We start from the raw sequence: 20487 nt of genomic DNA on the forward strand, positions 1-20487 counted from the left end.
GAAATTTTACTAGAAAGAGCATGGTTCCAAATAAAAGAGTGAAAAGGACAGGGAATGAAATGAGTATAATGAATGAAAATGAAATGGTATGAAATGAGTAAAATATATCTTGTTTGGATATTTTAGAGAAATGAATGGAAAGTAAATTATAATCTTGTTAAGGATTATTTTCCAACATTATTATTAATATACTGAGCAAAAAACATCATCATTAATGTGCCTTTCCTAATTTTTCTTTTCTAAAATTAATAAATTTTACTTTATTGAGATCAAATTTCACATATCATCTTCAATTGATAATCATTAAGATGGAATTTCAAATATAATTTTCTGTCGATAATTATATCAATCTGCAATACTACTGCAACCAAACAATATAAGTTACTTTATTAAAAAAAAAAAAACAATATAAGTTACAAGGGATTCATTTCGATTATCTTTCCCGCTCTTCACACCGCCAAACGAAATTTTAATGAAATGAATGGGTTAAGAGATCTGTAGATCATAATCGTTGCGTTATCATGTGTAGCCCTTTCATTGATTTAAATATTATACATGTCACATGTTTACAGCTATAAATTTATTTCAAAGAATTGCTAGCTGGTGACTAATTTGTGAGATGATGAGAGCAAGATGTAAGAATTAGAGTGATAGAAGGAATAAAATGGCAGAAAAACAAATAACAGAGGATGAAGAAAGAGCAGTGCTCATGTATTGCTATATCTCGTCATTACTTTACAGACTGCTGCATGCAGCTTTATACAGAAAGAAAGAATCAAATCCTAACCAACTAAAGGAATAAAACAATTACAGTGAATCTGTACAACAACGTAACAACCTTTGAATTTACATAAAAGTACATGACATATCAACAAAATGAGGGTCCATATGGTAAATGAACCAAGGAACTATGGCGTGTATTTTGCTCATTTGATGAAGTCTGAGCTTGCACATCAAAACCATTGATTTGTTCATGAGCAGCATCCTCTGCATGGTCTGGAACTTGAGCTGCATGCTGTGTATGCTGCTCTAATACAAGAATCCAAGTCTCGATCCATCCATCACTGCGTCACTTCCGGACAAGAGATTCTAATTTGCCCAATATATACTAGGGTCACCGACATGTGGAAACATGTTTTCAGCTAGCAAGACCGACCGAGTAGCTCGACTTTAGGTTGTCGTGCACCAATTAATTAAGGGGTAGAAAATGTAGATATTCCAATGAAAATCAACCATAACTTTGACAAAATGGATTGACCAGAGGATATTGGAGTAATGCCTGTATATATATGAATTTGACAAAATTAATGGATATGACAAAGTTAATGCCTTGTATATTACTCCTACCGGCTGTCACACAAACCTGGCCACTGGCACGTGATCAGCTCGGGTCACACATCCCTAGCATACCGTGGAAGCAAGTTTATAGGCGCTCTTATTGGTTGGTTAGGTTGGAATCGAGCCTTTTAAGGTATGCTCCTTATCGTAGGTGAGATGGATGTATTTTGAGTTGAGGTTGCTTATTTTCAATTTGGGATGTTGAGGTTGGTAGATATTGGTTTTCTGTCAATGATCATGAATGTATTTTATGGAATTTGATTTTGATCAAGGTTGCGGGAGTTAATTGAGGAATTTGAGTTATAACTCGTGGTTTTGGGAAAGAGAGTATTTTCTGCCAAAATGTTATAAGAGTTTTTGGTTAGTAGGAATGAAGCCACCTTGTACTCGATGGTGTTATTTTTACGAGGACATAAATTTTATGCATGTGCATGTGGCATATCAGAGTGCGCAGCAGAAGCATTGTATTTTTGTAGTAGTCAGGAGTTCAGATTGTGCTGATTTTGAAGAATTAGTGTTGACTTGAATTTTAAGAAGATATTTGTAATTGGAGATTAATCATTTGGTTATACAATTTGTTATGGATGGTTAACCTTAGAAGTGGTTACTAGGTTACCAAAAGTAGAATTCAATGGAGGTTCAGAAGTTGTAGCATAGGAGTTGATTGAGGTTGGTGCATATTATTGTAAGGGCTATTAATCATTGGAATTTATTGGATGCTGTATTAAGGTTCTCGAGGAAATGAGATTTTGGATAGCATAGTCACCCTAGGATTACTGGTCGTGACGTGCCGCTGGGGGACTAATATGAGTATGTTGGATATCGCCATGTTCATTGAGAGATGTCTTCGCTGAAGAAGGGTTTTAGACAGCAAGAGCCACGTTTTGTTGACCCTGAACACATTCAACTTTAGCCTAACCTTATTTATGAAGTTGCTCCGACGCAGATCGTGGATTAGAAAGAGCAAAGGCTAAGGTCTAAGACAATACCTTTGGTGAAAGTGTCATGGGGCGATCCGTTGGCTCAAGATTTCTCTTGGGAAAGAGAAGTCGCCATGAATAAAGAGAAGCCGCCATGAGGGAGCAATATCCATATTTGTTCGATTGATTCTGGCAGTATGTTTTTAAGTCTGCTCTTAGTTGAAGCTTATTCCTGTCTTAGCTTTAATGTTTGACCTTGTCAATTTCAAGGACGAAATTTTATTTAAGAGGGGGAGAATGTAACACCCCGTATTTTAGTGTATTTTTACTGAAGGATTATTTTTAATTGTTCAAAAATTTATTCTCTTATTTTAAAATTGTTGGATTTTTTTTAGTGGGTTTATTTTATGATTTTTGAATTTTGTGAAAATTATTTTGAAGTGCTTTCTTATTATTAATTATTGTTATACGTTTAAAATCTCTTTATTCTAAATCAATTACTGTTGGATTTAATTATTTTAATTTCACTTCACCATTACGTTTAAATTATTTTATTTAACTTGTGGTTTTGAAATCGTTTCCGTTGGATCATTTTTGTGACCCAAGATATAAGGATTAGACCTCATTTCTTTCCCAACATTTTCTCTTTCCTCTTTTCTTTTTCTTCCTTTTTCTTTTTCTTTTTTTCTTTCTTTCCCCAGGCTCTCCCTCGCGATGCCCAGCCCCTCCCTCTCTCTCCGTCCGATCTTCCTTCACCGCCCAGTGCCGCTGTGAGCCGGCGACCTCACCCCACCAACCTCACCTCCATTCGCGCCGCCGTTAACCACCAGCAGCCCTTCAAAGCCGCGGTGTTCTTTGTGCTCGCGCGCCGCCGTCGCGCCACCACCGGCCACCATCTCTTCACCACTTCATCCTCGACCCCTTAGCAACCCAATGGACCCAACCCCACCTCCGATCCGTCACCGGTGAAGCACATTCAACAACATTTATGTTTTGGGCTTTTCGGTCTTCTACCGCCGCCCACGCCGTCACCCACGGCCAACCTTCACCACCACTAGTTTCACCGACCTCCCTAGGCCCTACCCTATCAATTTTGGGTCTTCGTTTGTCACCGTTGAAAAGTGGGTCTTTGAGACCCACGGCCACAGTGTATTTGATACTGTTCTGTTGCTATGTTGCCGCCCCTTGCAGCTTCGTGATCCTTCGGAAATTGCTATATAGCACTGTAAGTATTTCTCCAAAGAACTTCGTGATTTAAATGTATTTTTACACTAACTCATTTCGCTGTATTTGGTTGAACATGCCGGACTGAGTTCGAGGAGTTCGGGGGTCGGATGGATTTGTGATTGGAGTTGTTTGGTTGGATTTGATTGGATTGGTTATTGGTTATTGATGGTTGTGGATTAGTGTTGGTACATGTACATCTCATTATTTCATGCATGTTCATGTTTGTAAAGGAAACTGGGTTTTCGTGTATTGCATTCATGTTCATGCGTGATTTGGAAAATTGTGATTTCATGTGAAAATGAATTTTGGGTGCGTGTGTATCACGACCCCAAGCCGAGATGGGGCATTATCTTGGTGGAGCTACTCTGGTTACTCGGGAGCGGAATGTACTGAGTAACGTCCCCTAGATTGTCGCCGGGCGACAATGGGATCGGACGAGATGGTCTCGTGCCGACTTCGTGGTCCTTCTGCTGGCGAGGACTAGAGGATCTCTGGCCACGTACACGCTGGGCGCGGAACTGGGCATCGCTCGTTGCGTAGTGTGGATGCTTGGCCATGTACGCGCCGAGCGCGGAACTGAGCACCGCTACGAAGCCAGGACGTGCGGATGGTCCCTAGGGGAGACCATGGTGTATATGGAATTAATCAACTATTTTCTGGGAAAATAGTGTGCGTTGGATTTCTGTGTAAAATATTTTCTGGGAAAATGTTTTACGGATATTTTGGGCCAAATGGGATTTTGGCGTGTGTTGAAAATAATCATTTTCGGGGAAAATGATGTGTTGAGAAAAAAATGCATATTTCTTCATGTGCATGCATGTTAGTTGCATTTAATACATTTTTATTACGTGGTTATTTTGGGTTATACTTACCTGCGATACCATTTTGTGGTAATGCAGATTTTGATGCAGATGAGGAGGATGAGGGCGAGCTGAGGAGACGGCTCCGCCCGAGAAGTGATCTGGGATCACTCGCTTAGTTATTTGAAATTACTGTATTATATTTTAATTATGGATGACTGTATAACTACTATTTAAACTTTACTGATGTTTTGATTGTAAATAAATTCTGGTACTTAGTTGACTATCCGCTGCGTTATTTTTTTTGTATACCGTTGCATGTACACACACTGGCACTTCGTTGGGATGCGTGACCGTGTTGTCACCATCCTGGTGTCTCTATCCCCGTGTTTTTATATAAGGGGAATTTGGGGAATTGGGGGTGCCACATGATCAAATTAATTATAATTTATTTATCAATCTCCTTGTCTGGTTGAAGCACCCACAATCAAAATATAGCCACTAAAAATAGAGACATCACATGTAAAATTCTTCATCTCGCATGATCCAATCACTGAAAAGGGGGAGGGGGTGTAAGGGACAGGAGAATTCAAACATCTGTAAAAACATTAGCTTAGTAAATAGAACTCAGAATTTTCCCGTGGATCACTTTGTAGAAAATGAACATGATCTTTAACATCTTGGACAATATTGGGTCATTTCGTTTTCTTATATATATCCTAGCTATTGATCGATAGGATGGTCCCAATTTAAGATTGAGGCATGTTAGTATGATAGGGTTCTTCAAACATAAGTGGATTATGAGATTTTAGAAAATATTTCTGAGTGTTGAGATTATATAAAAGTAATTATATATGAGATGTTAGTATGTTAGTCACGTTAGTTTATTGATTTATTTTGATGAGATCTCTTTATGACTAAAATATTAATATTTGAAAAAAAAAAAAAACCATGGCAACTACTCCTGTATCAAGGCCTGCCAAACCTTTCATGGCAATTTGTGCTGAAAACTGATGCATCAGACAAGGGCCTTGGGGGGTAATGTTGGCCAAAAATGAGCTTTTCCTTGAAATGAGTCTCAAAGTTGTTGGCCTACGGGTATGAAATAAAGTATAGGCCAGGGAAAGCTAACTTAGCAACGGATGCCTTATATCACGTCGACCGAGTAACCATTCCAATACGGACATGCTTGCTGCTAATAATGGAGAAGAAACAACACTACAACCTATCAAACATCCTCATTAGTAAGAAAGAGGATTGCCTTTTCTTTCTCTTTTTTATAATGGCAGAGTCGTAATACTGTCGTCTTCTTCCTCCTAAGGATCACTTTTTGCAAGAATTTCACAGCTCAAAATTTGGGGCCCATTTGAGGGTGCTGATCAGAACATAAACGAAAATAGCTGAGTCGTTTTATTGGGAAGGAATGAAGCATCAAGACCGCTGTTCAAAAATGTGTAGTGGAATGTGATGCTTGTCAACGGAAGAAAAGCAACTATGTCTGCGGGCTGGAATTCAATTTTAGTTGTGGTTGATAGAATTCAGCCAAGCCAGTAGCTGAAGTTTTTGTAACAACTGTATAAAGCTTCGTAAGATTCTGAAGGCTATCATGATCAATGATGGAGACCCAGTTTTTCTAAGCCATTTTTGGAAATAAGTTTTCAAGTTGAACGGGACAAAGCTTAACATGAGCACTGCTTACCAGGTTGAAGGGGTTAAAGTTAAAATTTTGAAATTGAAAAGTGTTTGTGATGTTGAGATGGGGGGATATCTTGCAATCCAAACAGGAGCTAAGATTTCTAACGTTGGGTTGGCCAAACTCCATGAAGAAAAGAACAACCACATTAGTACATGAGTTGCAGGAACCATGTGAGCTACTTTTTCCTTTCTTCCTTCCCTCGTTCTAGGCCCCAGTTTTGCAATATAGTTCAAAATCTCTGTAAAGTCAATACTTCCGTAGAAGTAAACTAGAATAAGGCCACAATTTAAGTCTCTGTAAACATGTTAAAGTAGGCACAGTGCGATGGTAAAAGTCTTGGCTTAAATATTTGTAGAAGCTTGTTTATCTTAGCCTTGTGCATTTGCAACCCAGATATGGTCTTATTCAGTATTCCTGCTATAAAACATCATTCAAATACAAACATTTTTTAATATCAAATTTTCAATTTTCATCTAATCATAATTAGTACCTAATCATTATAGACTCTATCAAACTTCCAAACAAAACACAAAATAGTTTAAAATTTTTAAATCTCAAAACAAAAATAATACTAAAAAGCTATATTATAACCCATTTTAACTTTATAATTTTTTAATTCAACTTTTTCTTTCTCATTTCTCAAAACCCCATAAAAATCTTAACTCAAACCATTTCACTACTATTCATAAAGTATCTCATTACTATTAATAGATTTCTCATCTCATCTCATCTCATTTATGGAGTCGAATTGAGTTTTTAGGGTTCAAGAGACAATTTGATCAGATCTCGGGACAGAGCTCAAGTGAAACTCAAGGGTTGTTTGGGTTGAGAGAGCCTCTCAACTCATCTGATATCATCTCATCTAATCATTACAATTTTTTCAAATTCTCACACAAAATACAGAAAATAATTCAACTTTTTCAAATCTCAAAATAGAAATAATATTAAAAAATAATATTTTAACAATATTATATTCAACTTTCATGTGGTGCCCTCGACCCCCCACTTGGGTTCCGGCAGGATTCGCGATGCTGGGATGTTGGCCGCTTGGGTCAAACACCCCTCGCATAACTTGAAAACATCATGTATGCTCGCATGCTCGATAAATGTGTACAGTTAATTCGCAGCGGAAAAGTAAAAAGGGGCAGTCAATTAACACTACCAAAAATTCAAATTACAACTCCAACAAAAAAATCCATAAGCGACTAGTCTCTCAATCCCAAACATAAAATTTATACAATCATCCGACTAATTAAAAGGAATGCACCAAATAACACTACATAAAGAGAAAGGTACCCAAGTCTTCACTCCTCAGGCAGAGCCTATCCTCCAAGCTCATAATCTTCCTCTGCACCAAAGTCTAAGGTTCCATAGAATGAAACCGTAGGTGGGGACACCATAGTGAGATTTCACAATTTCAACAAGTAAAGATAATAGAATGACGCCGAAAAATACAAGCATGGGAGAATTATAACAGTTCACAATAAAGGGGAAAATTTGAGATTTGTTAGCATTACCAAAAATTGTACCAAACCAATCTACTGCTCAATGATTCCAGAAAACCATACACTCAGAAATCCACATATCCATTTTTAAAGCATCCATTTAATAACAGCATGCACCATAGTCTCCCCTAGGGACCATCTGTACACTCTGACTCCCTTTGTCACTCAACGAGTAACGACCATGCATGTGACTTTGTAAAGAGCAATGCCCAACTCCGTGCCCAACTAACACGTAACCCTAGTATACATAATTCTCATAAAATTCTAGATATCCATGCTACATAAATTCCTCGAGTAAGGTGCCATAATCTAATGTAACCATGAACTAATATATCAATATTCACATAAATAATAACTACAATGATGGTTCTACTGGTAGAAATCATAAAGTATTCAACCCTAAACAAACCTTGATTACTCGCGAGCAGGCTAGGAGCATCCTAGTTAACTTTAACTAAAAATTTTACAAAAAGTTTTTTTTTTTTTTTTTTTTTTTTTTTTTTTTTTTTTTTTTTTTTTTTTTCCGAAAAGTCTATAGAATCAACCTGTCTCTGATACCAAATTGTAACACCCCCTTCCCGTAGGCTAGGTGTGTCACGTATTTTTCATGAAAATAAATCCGGCAAGCGATTCTCTAATTTCATTATTTAAAAATAGCTCGAGTATTTCTACTAAATTATAAATTAGTATTTTAAGTAATTTAAATACTATGAATTATTGATTTTAGTGTTAAACAAATTTTGGTTTGACTATGTTTTAGAATTCCGAATTTAGTTAAGTAAGATATTAGCATTTATTTTAGTTCCAAACAATTTAGTGATAGTTATTTATTGAATATAGGTCTCAAGTTACGAAGTATTATTCAAGGAGAAACGCATCGAGGTAAGTAAATTTGATCATAAATTAGGTCATCACAGTTAGCTTATATGTGTGTATTATTCAAGCCAATTCTTCGATAGCCATTATTTATGAACCGCTCATGTCATGTGCAAGCATGTCATCTAGCATAGCATGATCATGTCATTCCGCATCATGTTTAAATTCAGAAATTATGTTTTATGTATGTAATATGTCATGCATCTCATGTGTATAAGACACGTAAGCCATCTTAACTTCAAGTGTAAGATAAGTTCAGATCAGTTAATAAGATGGCCATTCAGATGCATGATACCAATGCAGTTCAGTTTCAGGGTGGTGTGCAAGCCACGAACTCAGTCGTGGTCCACCATAGTATGCTAGAATACTATCAGCAGTTCCCCTTGCTGCAGCGGGATGTGGGGCTGGTGCACAACCATGCACACAGGATTAAGTGTGTTGGCCAGTCAGATAAATCAGTCAATTAGTTCAGATAAACCAGTCATACATAGCATAAGCATCAGCATGAATAGTCATGAATTTTAAGTTCAGCATGAAAGTTCTTATGAAAATTTTAAGTTTATTACGTTTTCGTTATGATAGATTTCTTACTGGGTCATTGACTCATTTTAGTTTATTTCATGTTTTTAATTATCCAGATGAAGATGATGATTGCGAGCAGGCAGGCCAGGAGTAGAAGGAGCATTTTTGTTTTGTTCAGACTTTCTAAAATAAAATGTGTCTTTTATGACGAATTTATTCAGTTTATTCCTTAAATGTTTTTGGGAAGACATTTTTATTAGACCTTTTATTTCATAATAAATTACTTCAGTTTATTTTTAAATTATGAAATTAGAGAATCGCTTGCCGGATTTATTTTCATGAAAAATACGTGACACACCTAGCCTACGGGAAGGGGGTGTTACACCAACACGTACGTAACCAGGCATCCTTTTGCCTCTGCTAGAGTCAGCACAAGACCATTACTATCTCATCCGAGCCAGTTGTTGCCCGGCAACAATCCAGGAGACATCACTCAATTTTATACGCTTCCGAGTAACCAGAGAAGCTCCACCGAGATAATGTCTCACATCGGCTTGGGGTCTTGATCCACATAAAGTCCATACAATCATTTTATTTATGCATGCACCATGGTCTCACCTAGGGACCATGTGCACACCTTGTTTCACAGCATAACCAGAGAACATAGCATAATCAATAAATTAATAACACTAAGAACACAGTTTTCCAATTTCACAGCACAACCATAGAACATAACATGATTAATAAATTAATCACAGCACATACATGGATTAGAGCACAGTTAATACAATATAGGTAAATAACAATAATTAATAATGCAGATGTGTGAACAAATAGATATTGGATGACATGGCAATAATACATCAAACAATGACCGAACAACACACAAATTCATAGATTCACAAGTCACAACTACACACGATTCTCAACTCTTCACCCGGCCCTCGGCCAACAATTCCAGCACAACTAGACTGCAACAAACAGAGTTAAAAAAATTTTCAAAGTCAATATTTCAAGGGTCAACCTAGGATTTTACTTACCTTGCGGAAGAGTAATTTTGGATGATCAAGCGTTGACTTAAGATATCCCACGAGTGTGTGCATGCCGTCGTGTGGTGGCAGCTCCAGAGACATCATTGGACAAAATAGTGCGGCTAATGGCTAGGCTCTTATAAGGGTGAATGAAGGAAATCTCGTGGCGGAGGGTGGTGGTGCACAGCGGAGCAGTGCCTAAAGTGAGCCTTAGCTCACGGGTTAGGTGAAATCAAGGGAGGAGGAGGTCAGGAATGGGAAGGAAAAGGCAAGAGGGTGATCGAATGACCACTAGAACACGGCTAGGAGTGGTGGTTCACGGTAGCGCACGACAGTGTTAGGCAAAAATTTCCTAAGAGCTACGAAAAAGAAGGTCAGAGGGAGAGGAAGGCGGTGAGACAATATTTGAGAGGAGGAGATGGTATTTTTGGGATGGTTTCGAAGAGGGAGAGGTTCGGCATGAGAGACCCACCTACTACAAAACCAATCTTCGATAGCGATTGGGCACACCAGGGCAGACCACAAAGGAGGGCTTCGTGATGTCCAGAAACGTGTGTTCACTACAAGAAAATAGACTTTTATGACCATTTGTTTGAGACGAAAAGACCATTTATGACCAAAACAATTTTATTTTAACTGTAAATATAGTCATTTCGCTAGAATTAACTGGCCACAAATAAACAATTTTCTGGTAGTGGTTTGATAGGCATGACCGACAATGTGCACATGGCTGAAAAGATGCCATGCGCAACATGTGATGAACTTGGCTCTCGATAGCGGGTTGCGGGAGGTAGTCTAATGGCGACAGAGGGGGCAGAATGATGTTGACACGTGGAGTTGGCATGGTGGTGGCCTCGGGTGGTGGCACAGCCACTGCCTACCAGCGAGATGAGAAACGAAAAAAACAAACAAAAGGGGAGGGAGATAAGAGTTGTGCAGGGTAGGGGAAAGAAAGAGATGAAGACTAGGGTTAAAATCCTAGTCCTAAAACGCAATGGTTTTGTATGTGGAGAGGGGCTGGGTTCACAGACACACGGGTTGGGCCCGTCTCTCACACATCCACACACCATAAAATGCAACCTAGTGGGCTTCACATGGGCTGGGTTGGCTCACCACACACACACACACTTCAGCAAAACTTGGGCTCTAGGTTGGGTTTCACATTTCAACTTTCATATCGTCTTATCTCATCTCAACTCACTATCCAAACATCTCTCAAAGTGAGGTTCCTAGAAAAATTTACAATTAAAATCATAAAAAATAGCAAGAAAATCTCATAGAAAATAAGGAAAGTAATTGTAATACCTAATAAATTTTAGGAGAGCATCCAAAAATAACCCATTATACTCCAATAAGAAAGTATTACCGTACCACACATATAGCCTGGTTGGAACCCTACACACAACATATTATTGTCCAAATAAATGGTTATATTATCCACAAAATTGATAACATGAGATCATGAATCGAACTTGAGAAATATGGCTTTTGAAAATACTAAACCAACATATCAGAGTTTACAATAAATGCTTGGTTAAGTTCCAAATGTGAACTTTGAGGTGTTGTTTGAAGCATCATCTTTTTAGAAATATTTTATTCACAAAAATAAAATTATAAATTGATATGGTTTGACGTGGTATGTCAGATTGTAAATATATTTTTATTGTAAAGTAGATCTAAATTTATCACATTAAGTTACATTAGTTGGTGAGTTTATTTTATGAAATTTTTTTATACTTTTTTTTAACCTGTAGCACTTATTTCTTATATTTTTCTAGTTATTAACATTGGATGATTTTACATTTTTGAATTTTTTTTTTTTTTTTTGAAAATCAATGATGACGGAATATTAACTGCTAAATGGCTCGGCCTCTTACCAACTAAAATCGTCACTGTCAAAACGTGAGAATCATCAAGAGTTAAAAATGTACATCATATTGTAGTTTTTTTATGATTATTTTTATTTGAACTTGTGGTATTCATTATAAGTCAAAGAAATTGATGATCTCTGACGTAAATGGAAGGAACTGAACTATTGGTGGATAGTCAATTTTGGTGTATGCAGATCATGGAAGTGATGTAGTTAAAACCTGTGAGCATGCGTTATAATACTTGTAGGATCAATAGCTTTGGCAAGTTGCAAAAATGGCATCAAAATCATGCTTGATGATGTAATTAAGCTTGACATATGTGGGCTAGAAAGCATCTGCATCTCTTTGAAGAGAAGAGAATCCTTGAGATGCTACTAAAATTAATCTTTCTTCCTTCCAAATCTGGTTAGAATCATTTCACTAAAGTCCACTCACTACAACATAACTAGTTTCTTGGGACAAAAATCTTCATCCCACAAAACTGGGATTTCGTCTCAAACTTCTTGGGACGAAAAAAAATCGTCCCAAGGTCATTCCAATAACAGTTTCCCAAAAGGTATTTTGGGATGAAAATATCAATTTTTTCCCAAAAAAAATATATTTTGAAACGAAATTGCGTAGAACCGTTCGACCACGTCCGAACAAAATATTTTTTTAGGACACTTGACTTTCATCCCAGAATCACGTTCGAACGGAACAAAAGTGATGCTCGAACGTATTGTATGTTTGAACGCGTCCTTTGTGAGTGGTCGATCGATAGCAGTCCGTTCGACCAAATACGCATGATGAAGCATTCGAACAAACAATTTGATGGTCGAACAGTAAAATATGTTTGAAAGAATTGAGTAAGACGTTCGAACGGACCATGACAAGATTGAACAATTTCATATTAGTAGACGTTCAAACGGTTTCACATACTGTTCGTATATTTAATTTTGATTATATTCGAATGTTCTGTATCAATGTTTGAATGCTTTTACTTCTTGGTTGTTCGAACAGTAACTATTTTATTTTAGCCAATAATTAAAAATCAAATAGACATACATAATATTTAAAAAAATACATTACAATTTGTTCAATACCCATAAAACTAGTCTAATTAGTGCGAACTAAATAAATAAAATAGTAGTAGTACTAGTGTTCTTCGTATAGAAATAGATCCCAAAGTCTGTACATATAATGTAAATCAACTGCTTCGAGGCCGGAATTATTGTATAAGCATCTTCATTTGGAGTTGATCATCTCTCTTGAACTCTTGTTGTTGTTGTTGTTGTTTCATGTGCATCTCAATGCTGATCTGACACATATTCAGCACGTAGGTTAACCATTTTATCCTACACACAAGAGGAAAAATTAATATCATCACAAATATTCAAATATGTTTAATTAAAATAGATTATAATACTTACATAATTTTCACGAGCATCAAGATGAGTCCACTCTCCATTACGATCAGTATGTGATGCAACATATAATTTTTTTCAGATCACAATTGGTAACTGACTCTTGCTACAAGAGACATTTATTAAGATACAAAGTCATTAGAATACATCCAAATAACAAACTATATACAATAAAAAAATAGTATTACCGATTTCTTAGAGAAGCGATGAAAAGATCTTGAGCCTGCATAATAATGAATCTTCAACTTCGATCTATTTTTTTTGTTTATAGAATTTCACTCCTGCATAAAAGTTGTAAATATTAGAAAGCGAAAATTATAAATAGGACACAAAAAAATTCATTTAATTTACTTTATATGATGGATCCTCAAACATGTCACAAATTGTTTCTCAATCGGAAGGTCGGGTATCCTGAAAAGGATACTAATGTGCATCTTCCTTATTCTTAAACTTTTCTCTCTAGATATAACAGAGATGATGTAACGTAGTCACCGGAGAGTAATGGAAAAGAAGGGTTTAATCACATCTGTTAATTCCTCTGTTGTGATTGATAATGGTGCGACTAGAAGAATAATGGGGAAAACTAAAACTGAGCGAAGAAGAAGATGTGGCCATAGAATTTGAAGGGGAAGCAACTACAAAAGTACAATGAAAGGGCAAAAGGTGTTTGATAGGAAAGATCTGGATTGAACGACCAATAGGCAAGAATTTTGTTGAGTCCACAATGGCAAAAATCTGGAGGTTAAGCAAGCCAGCAACTTTCCAGGAAGTAGGGACAAATATTTTCATCATTATGTTCGTAACTCATGCAGAAAAAGAGAGTGGAGGACAATCGAACATAGTTTTTTTCCAGCACGATGAAATTTGATAAAGCATATTTATGAGTTCAATTCCATAATATGCCTTTGGTGGGGATGAACCGAGAGTGTGGGGAAAGATTAGGGAGATCTATAGGGGTTGTGGAAGTTGGGGAAGTTGATGATGATGATGTTGATGTTGGGTACGGAAATTTCCTAAGAGTTAAAATCCTAGCAAGAGGGAGGAAGGTTACACTCAATGCATCAAAGTATTGGATTCCACTGCAATACGAAAAATTGCTGAAATTTTGCTTCAAATGTGGTCGAATAATACATGAATGGGAAGCATGTCAACAATCTTCTCAACAAAGTGTCGAGACAAAGCAGTTCGAGCCTTGGGTATTTGCAGATTCGAGTGGTAGAAGGCGAATAGAGAATCAGTTTTGGAAATACAGGAGGGAGGTAATGCAAAGTAAGGCAGTGGGTGGTGGGCGGTGGCGAAGAGCCTAATTGGCAATCACTAGCAAAGACAGCAGATTTGGAGACAACTTTTGGTGAAGGGAAGTGCGTGAGTACAAGCGGAGATAATGGGAGAGATCATGGAAGCTATCAGTATTTTGAATATGCAACAAAAAAATATATAAAAAAAAAAATTCAAGCTTGATGGGAAGGAATTGTGCTGTAAGAATGAACATAAGGTAGTTGAGGAAGGAAGGGATGCATTAAACACCTTGAGAACGGAAGAGGCTGGATACCAACCCTACCGAGACCAATGATAGTGTTAAGCTGGAATTCTCGTGGGCTTGGAAACCCACAGAAAATTTGAGTCCTTCATGACTTAGTCAGAAGGGAAGTTCTCGAGGTCAGTTCTTTACAAGAAACACGACTCACTGCAAAGAGAATGGAAAAGCTGAAGTTTGGATTGGGTTTTGAAAACTCCATGGCTATGAGTAGTGAAGTGAGGAGTGGTGGAATTGCATTATTTTGGAAGAAGCAAACTCATATTACTATTATTAACTTCTCTAAATCCCACATACATGCCCAAGTCAAGGTGGAAGATAGTGAAGTTGAGTCATGGCTCCTACCTGGTGTTTATGGTCAACCAGATTCTACTAGGAGACATGAATTTTGGGCTCTTAGAAAATCTCTAAAAGTGCCTCATGATCAAGCATGTTTACTACTCAGTGACTTCAATGAGATTCTGAGTAATTAAGAAAGAAGTGAGCGGAAAGGCAAGATCAGAAAGACAAATGACAGAATTTAGAGTTGTTTTGGATGATTGTGAGCTACATGATTTAGGATACAAAGGGCCTCAATTTACTTGGTGCGACAGAAGGGAGAACAATTAGTGCATAAGTGAGAGATTTGATAGATTCCTTTGCTAATATGAGGTGGTGCTCCATCTATCCCATGGAAGGTGTTTACCATGGGACACAAAATCACTCTAAGCACTTGCCAATCATCCTAAGGATGCAATCAGATCGTTACAAAGGGAAGGGTAAAAGGTTGTTTAGATTTGAGGCCATGTGGGTGGAATCAGCAGATTGTAAAAGAGTCATAGATGAAACATGGAAACAAAAGATAGGAACAAAGGAGTTGAGTACAGTGATGAGAAAAATTCAAAGATGTAGTGAGAAATTGGAAGTATGGAATGAAAACAGCTTTGGACATGTGAAAAAGAGCATATAAAAGGCTAGAACCCAGCTGCAAATGTTGCAGAGTATTGATCCCCTTTGTCAAAGAAGAATTGACCATAAAAAAGCTAGAGTTGAAATGCAGAAATGACTAGAGAGAGATGAAGTAATGTGAAGGCAAATATCAAAAGCTTTGTGGTTAAAAGAAGGGGGAAAAACTACAAGGTTTTCTCATAATAAAGCAACTCAGAGGAAAAGAAAGAATTTCATAAAAGGAGTTAGGGACATAGAAGGAATATGGATAATGGAGGAAGGAAGGGATAGGGTTATACTAGATTTCTTCAAGACACTCTTTAAGGCTTCTGAACAATATGGTAATATGGATTTCCTGGATGGCCTTGCTGGGAGAATTACCACAAACGTGAACGAGATGCTTATTCAGGAGTTCAATGTCAATGAAGTAATCATGGCTTTGAGACAGATGAATCCAAAGAAGGCACCAGGGCCTAATGGCATGGCTCCCATTTTGTTTCAAAAATATTGGGATGTTGTTGGGAAGGACTGTGGCGCCCCCGACCCCCACGTACAGAAACTCAAGAATCGAGATAACCGGATGATGACAACACGGTGATGCATCCCAACGATAAGTGCTAAGTGTGTGTGTACATGCAACAATGTACAACAAAAACAAAGCAGCGGATAATTTAAATTAGTCGACTAAGTAGTACCATAATTTTTTATACAAATTCACTTAAACCAAAGTGTTTCAAAAACCAAAACAGTTATCCCATAAAACATTATAATACCAAAATACATAATTCAACAAGTGGGAAACAAATCCAAAACACGAGCAAGTGATCTCATATCACTCCTACGGCGGAGCCGAATCAAGCTCAACATCAACATCTACAATAATGATGAAAAGATGGTGGTCAATGGTGACGCGACGGTGGCGCTGAACACAAAGACCGCACGGCTTGAAGTTGTGCGTGGAGGCTAACGGCAGTGAGGGAGGAGCTGAAAATGGAGGGGGGTGGTCGCCGGCTGGAGGGGAAGAAAATGTGAGGCGCAGTGGAGGCCACGGACGGTGCACTGGGAGGACGAAGAAACAGATGGGGAGAGGGGAGGGGTTGTCGCGCGAGGGAGGAAAAAAAGCAGTGGAAAGAAGGAAAATAAGGAAAAAGAGGAGAAAGAAAAATGGGAAAAAGAAAAAGGAAAAAGTAAGGGAAAGAAATGAGGTTCAATCCTCACAACTTGGGTCACAAAATTGATCCAACGAAAAGAATTTCAAAACAGTAAGTCGAATAAAATAATTTAAACGCATTGACTAGCTAAAATAAAATAATAATAAAAATCTAACAACACAATAATTTTAAAGCCCACAAACAAAGTAATTTAAATTAAAGAGCAACTTAAATGCAAAACAATAATTAATATTAAAAAAGTATATCAAAATAAATTTCACAACTTAAAAATCATAAAAATAAATCAACGAGAAATCTGATAAATTTAAAAATAGAGAACTAATTTTTAAATTAATTAAAATACTCATTCAATTAAAATACACTAAAATACGGGGTATCACAAGGATAACCCTGAAAGTCTAAGTCTTAATACGAGTGCTTTTGGGGCGATTACAGTTTCTATTTTTTATTAGGCCCTAGGGTTTGCATGGCTACCGCTGGGGCCCTGGGTGGGCCTATGGCATCGGCGGTTCATGGTCGAGCGTTCGTGGACATGGTGGCACAATCACCACAACCTCTACCAGAGGTGGTGATTCCCTGGTGTGCATCGAAGGTGGTAGATGGTGATTTGTGTGTGGTTTTTTCCAAGGAAGAGATTGCATTATTGGATCAACCGTTTAAGTTTTATTTGGTGATGAAGTTCCTTCATCAAAGACCTTCTCTTGATGTCATCAGATCTTTCATTAGAAACTGTTGGGGTCTTGCCAATTTGTCTATGGTTTCTTCAATGCAGAAACCTAGGAATGTTTTTGTTGGGTTTGCTAATGAAGAAGATTTTATGAAGGCGTTTGCTCATGAGTCTTGTGATGTTGATGATGCTCCTCATAGGGTCTACCATTGGACGACTGATTTCTATGAAGAGAATGAACCATCTCGTGTGCCGATTTGGGTATTCCTTCCTGCACGTCGGGATAATAGTACCTAGTGTCTATGAGGACTGACGACACTAGAGTTTGTGTTGAAATGGATGTAGTTGCAGATCCAATCCTTGGTTTCTAGATTGGGATCCCTCAGAATCAGAATAGTTGGTTTCAAGAAATTGTGTATGAAACCCTTCTGGCTTATTGTAGGCGATGTAAGGTGCAAGGGCAAAATATAAAAATTTGCAAGGATGAGAGGAAAAATTTGATGGATGAAGAACATGGCAAAGATGATGGTAGGCAGGAGAAAATATGGGTGTGGAAAATTAATGGTGATGGAAATTTAAACAAATAAGGGGAGGATCCTGCGATTGTTGATAATATAAATCCTATCGATGAACCAATAGAAAGGGAGATATTGTAGGGTGTGTTGGTGCCGTCTGATATGGTTACGATGGGAATGGAGGAAAAGGTACCTGAATCTAGTTTACAGCATATAGATCCTCCTGTTTTCATGCATGGTATGTTCAAGGACCATGTTGAGGTAGTAGAAAATGATGTGTTGACAAAGGAAAAAGGTGCTGCAATGGACAAGGATCGGACGTGGGATTGGTAGAAGATAAAGAAAATGAATTTATTACACCTTCTCCATTATTACTACCAGAAAACGAAGTGGTACATGAAGTTGCAAAATTTGTGGAAAACATTATGTCAAAGGATATGGATAATGGTATTCAGGCGAAGAAGATAAGTGATAACCAAAGGAGACACGAGGGAGTTAAATATGTGTCTGCTATCTATATGGGAAACTTTTTAGATGGGGAGGTGGCAGAGGTTATGCAAAATATTAACAAAGAGAAGGTTTATGATTCTGATAATGAAAAAAAGAAAAGGAAGCAAATGGAAAAAGATTTGGGTATCAAGTTGAGAAGCTCCACCAAGGCTCCAAGCAAGCCTACTCGAATGAATATATGATGCAGTCGACTTTGATGTTTTGGAATATTAGGGGTTGGGAACTTCAAAAAAAAAAGGTTGAGAATTTTGATTAAAGAATTTAAGCCTTGTATTTTAGGGATAGCTGAGTCATTTCAATCACAACAAAACATAATTTTTTTTTTATAAATAGTTTGTGCTTGCCTAATGGTGTGACTAATGAGGACCAAGGTGTAACGCCCCTTCCCCGAGGGTCCGGAGAGTTACTCATATAACCTGATAATCAACTCTAACAAAACTAAAGTACTTCCAAATTCAAGAATATATATATATATATATATTTCCCAAACTTTAAATCAAATGTAAATACTTCAAATTAATAAACCATATAAACTCGTTTATCCAATTTTCAATCCAACAACCCAAATAAAATATCAACTCTTCTTCATGTCTCAAATAACGAACTAGAAATAGGATAACATTGACATAAGTCTCCATAAACCGTCTAAATCCATTGAAGCAAACTTAAGAAAAATATAAATAACTTCCAACATTAACACTAATACCACGAGATACCCAACAACAATTCACTGTTAATCTTCTCCATAAACTCTAATACTAATCCTCAGCTGAACCATCAATGTCATCAGAAAAATTATGAAGATTAAAGGGGTGAGTTATCAACAACTCAGCAAGCAGAGAGCATATACTAGCATGTAAACATGAGCATTTATAACATTTGATAAACAGAACAAAACATTTACTTTCAGAACGCAGAAACAACATAAATTATTTTCAGAGTGAATAAACCAAACTTGGTACAAAATATCAGAGCGAAGTTTCTGAAAAATAAACTTATTCCCAAAAAGAAAATCCGTTGGCATTTCCAAACTGAAACATTATAATCATATCATCTCTTAGCATCACATCGGGACAATACCATGTTTAACCCCCGTGGTAGACTTATAAACCACCATTATACCCGTGGCTGGGCCATATACCATGTTTCACCCCGTGGTAGGGTTATAAGCCACCATTATACCCGTGGCTGGGCCGTATACCATGTTTCACCCCCGTGGTAGGGTTATAAACCACCATTATACCCGTGACTGGGCCTTAACAGAAACAGAATGGAAGATCATCGGAATCAAATCATATTCAGATACAGAATCAAAACTTCAGGCCAAGGTTTTCAGATGACACATCATATCAAAACAAAATACTGAATAGTTTCTGATCATTTCACATGTTCGAAATAAATAGAATCCAAAACATCTTTATTTATTCGTAGCAAAAACTTTTAGATTTTCATATTCGCTCTTTTTGCATAGTTTAGAAACAGAATGCACAAAATTAGCTCATGTTTACACCAGTCATGACAGGAAATACTTTCTCTTATATGGAATTTATAATATGCAGAATAAACATCTGAGGTCGTTTTCAGATTTCTTTTCAAAAACAAACATGCTTATTTTCAAAGTCAACCTCATTTCATTTCTTTTCAAAAACTAGTATAGGAACCCCGCTTACCTGACTTCCGGGTATTATCAACACCTTGAGTCGGAACTCTAGTAGTGACACTACCTAAACAAAACATATACCCAATATTTAATAAACCAATACAGTAAACTACTATTTATTGAGTAATAAATCGAAACAGTCCTTTCTTAACTCAATAATTATCATAACAATTAAACTCAAACAACTCTCTCCTCAAACCATTCGCATTTAAAACCCAAAACAACCACCTTTTATTAATACCAAACCAACCATAATTATGTCCAAAACTAACAGCAACAACTCCAATGATTAAAACATAACCCAAACCAA

This window comes from Juglans regia, chromosome 4, assembly GCF_001411555.2.
Source record: "Juglans regia cultivar Chandler chromosome 4, Walnut 2.0, whole genome shotgun sequence".
Classification (NCBI taxonomy): domain Eukaryota; kingdom Viridiplantae; phylum Streptophyta; class Magnoliopsida; order Fagales; family Juglandaceae; genus Juglans; species Juglans regia.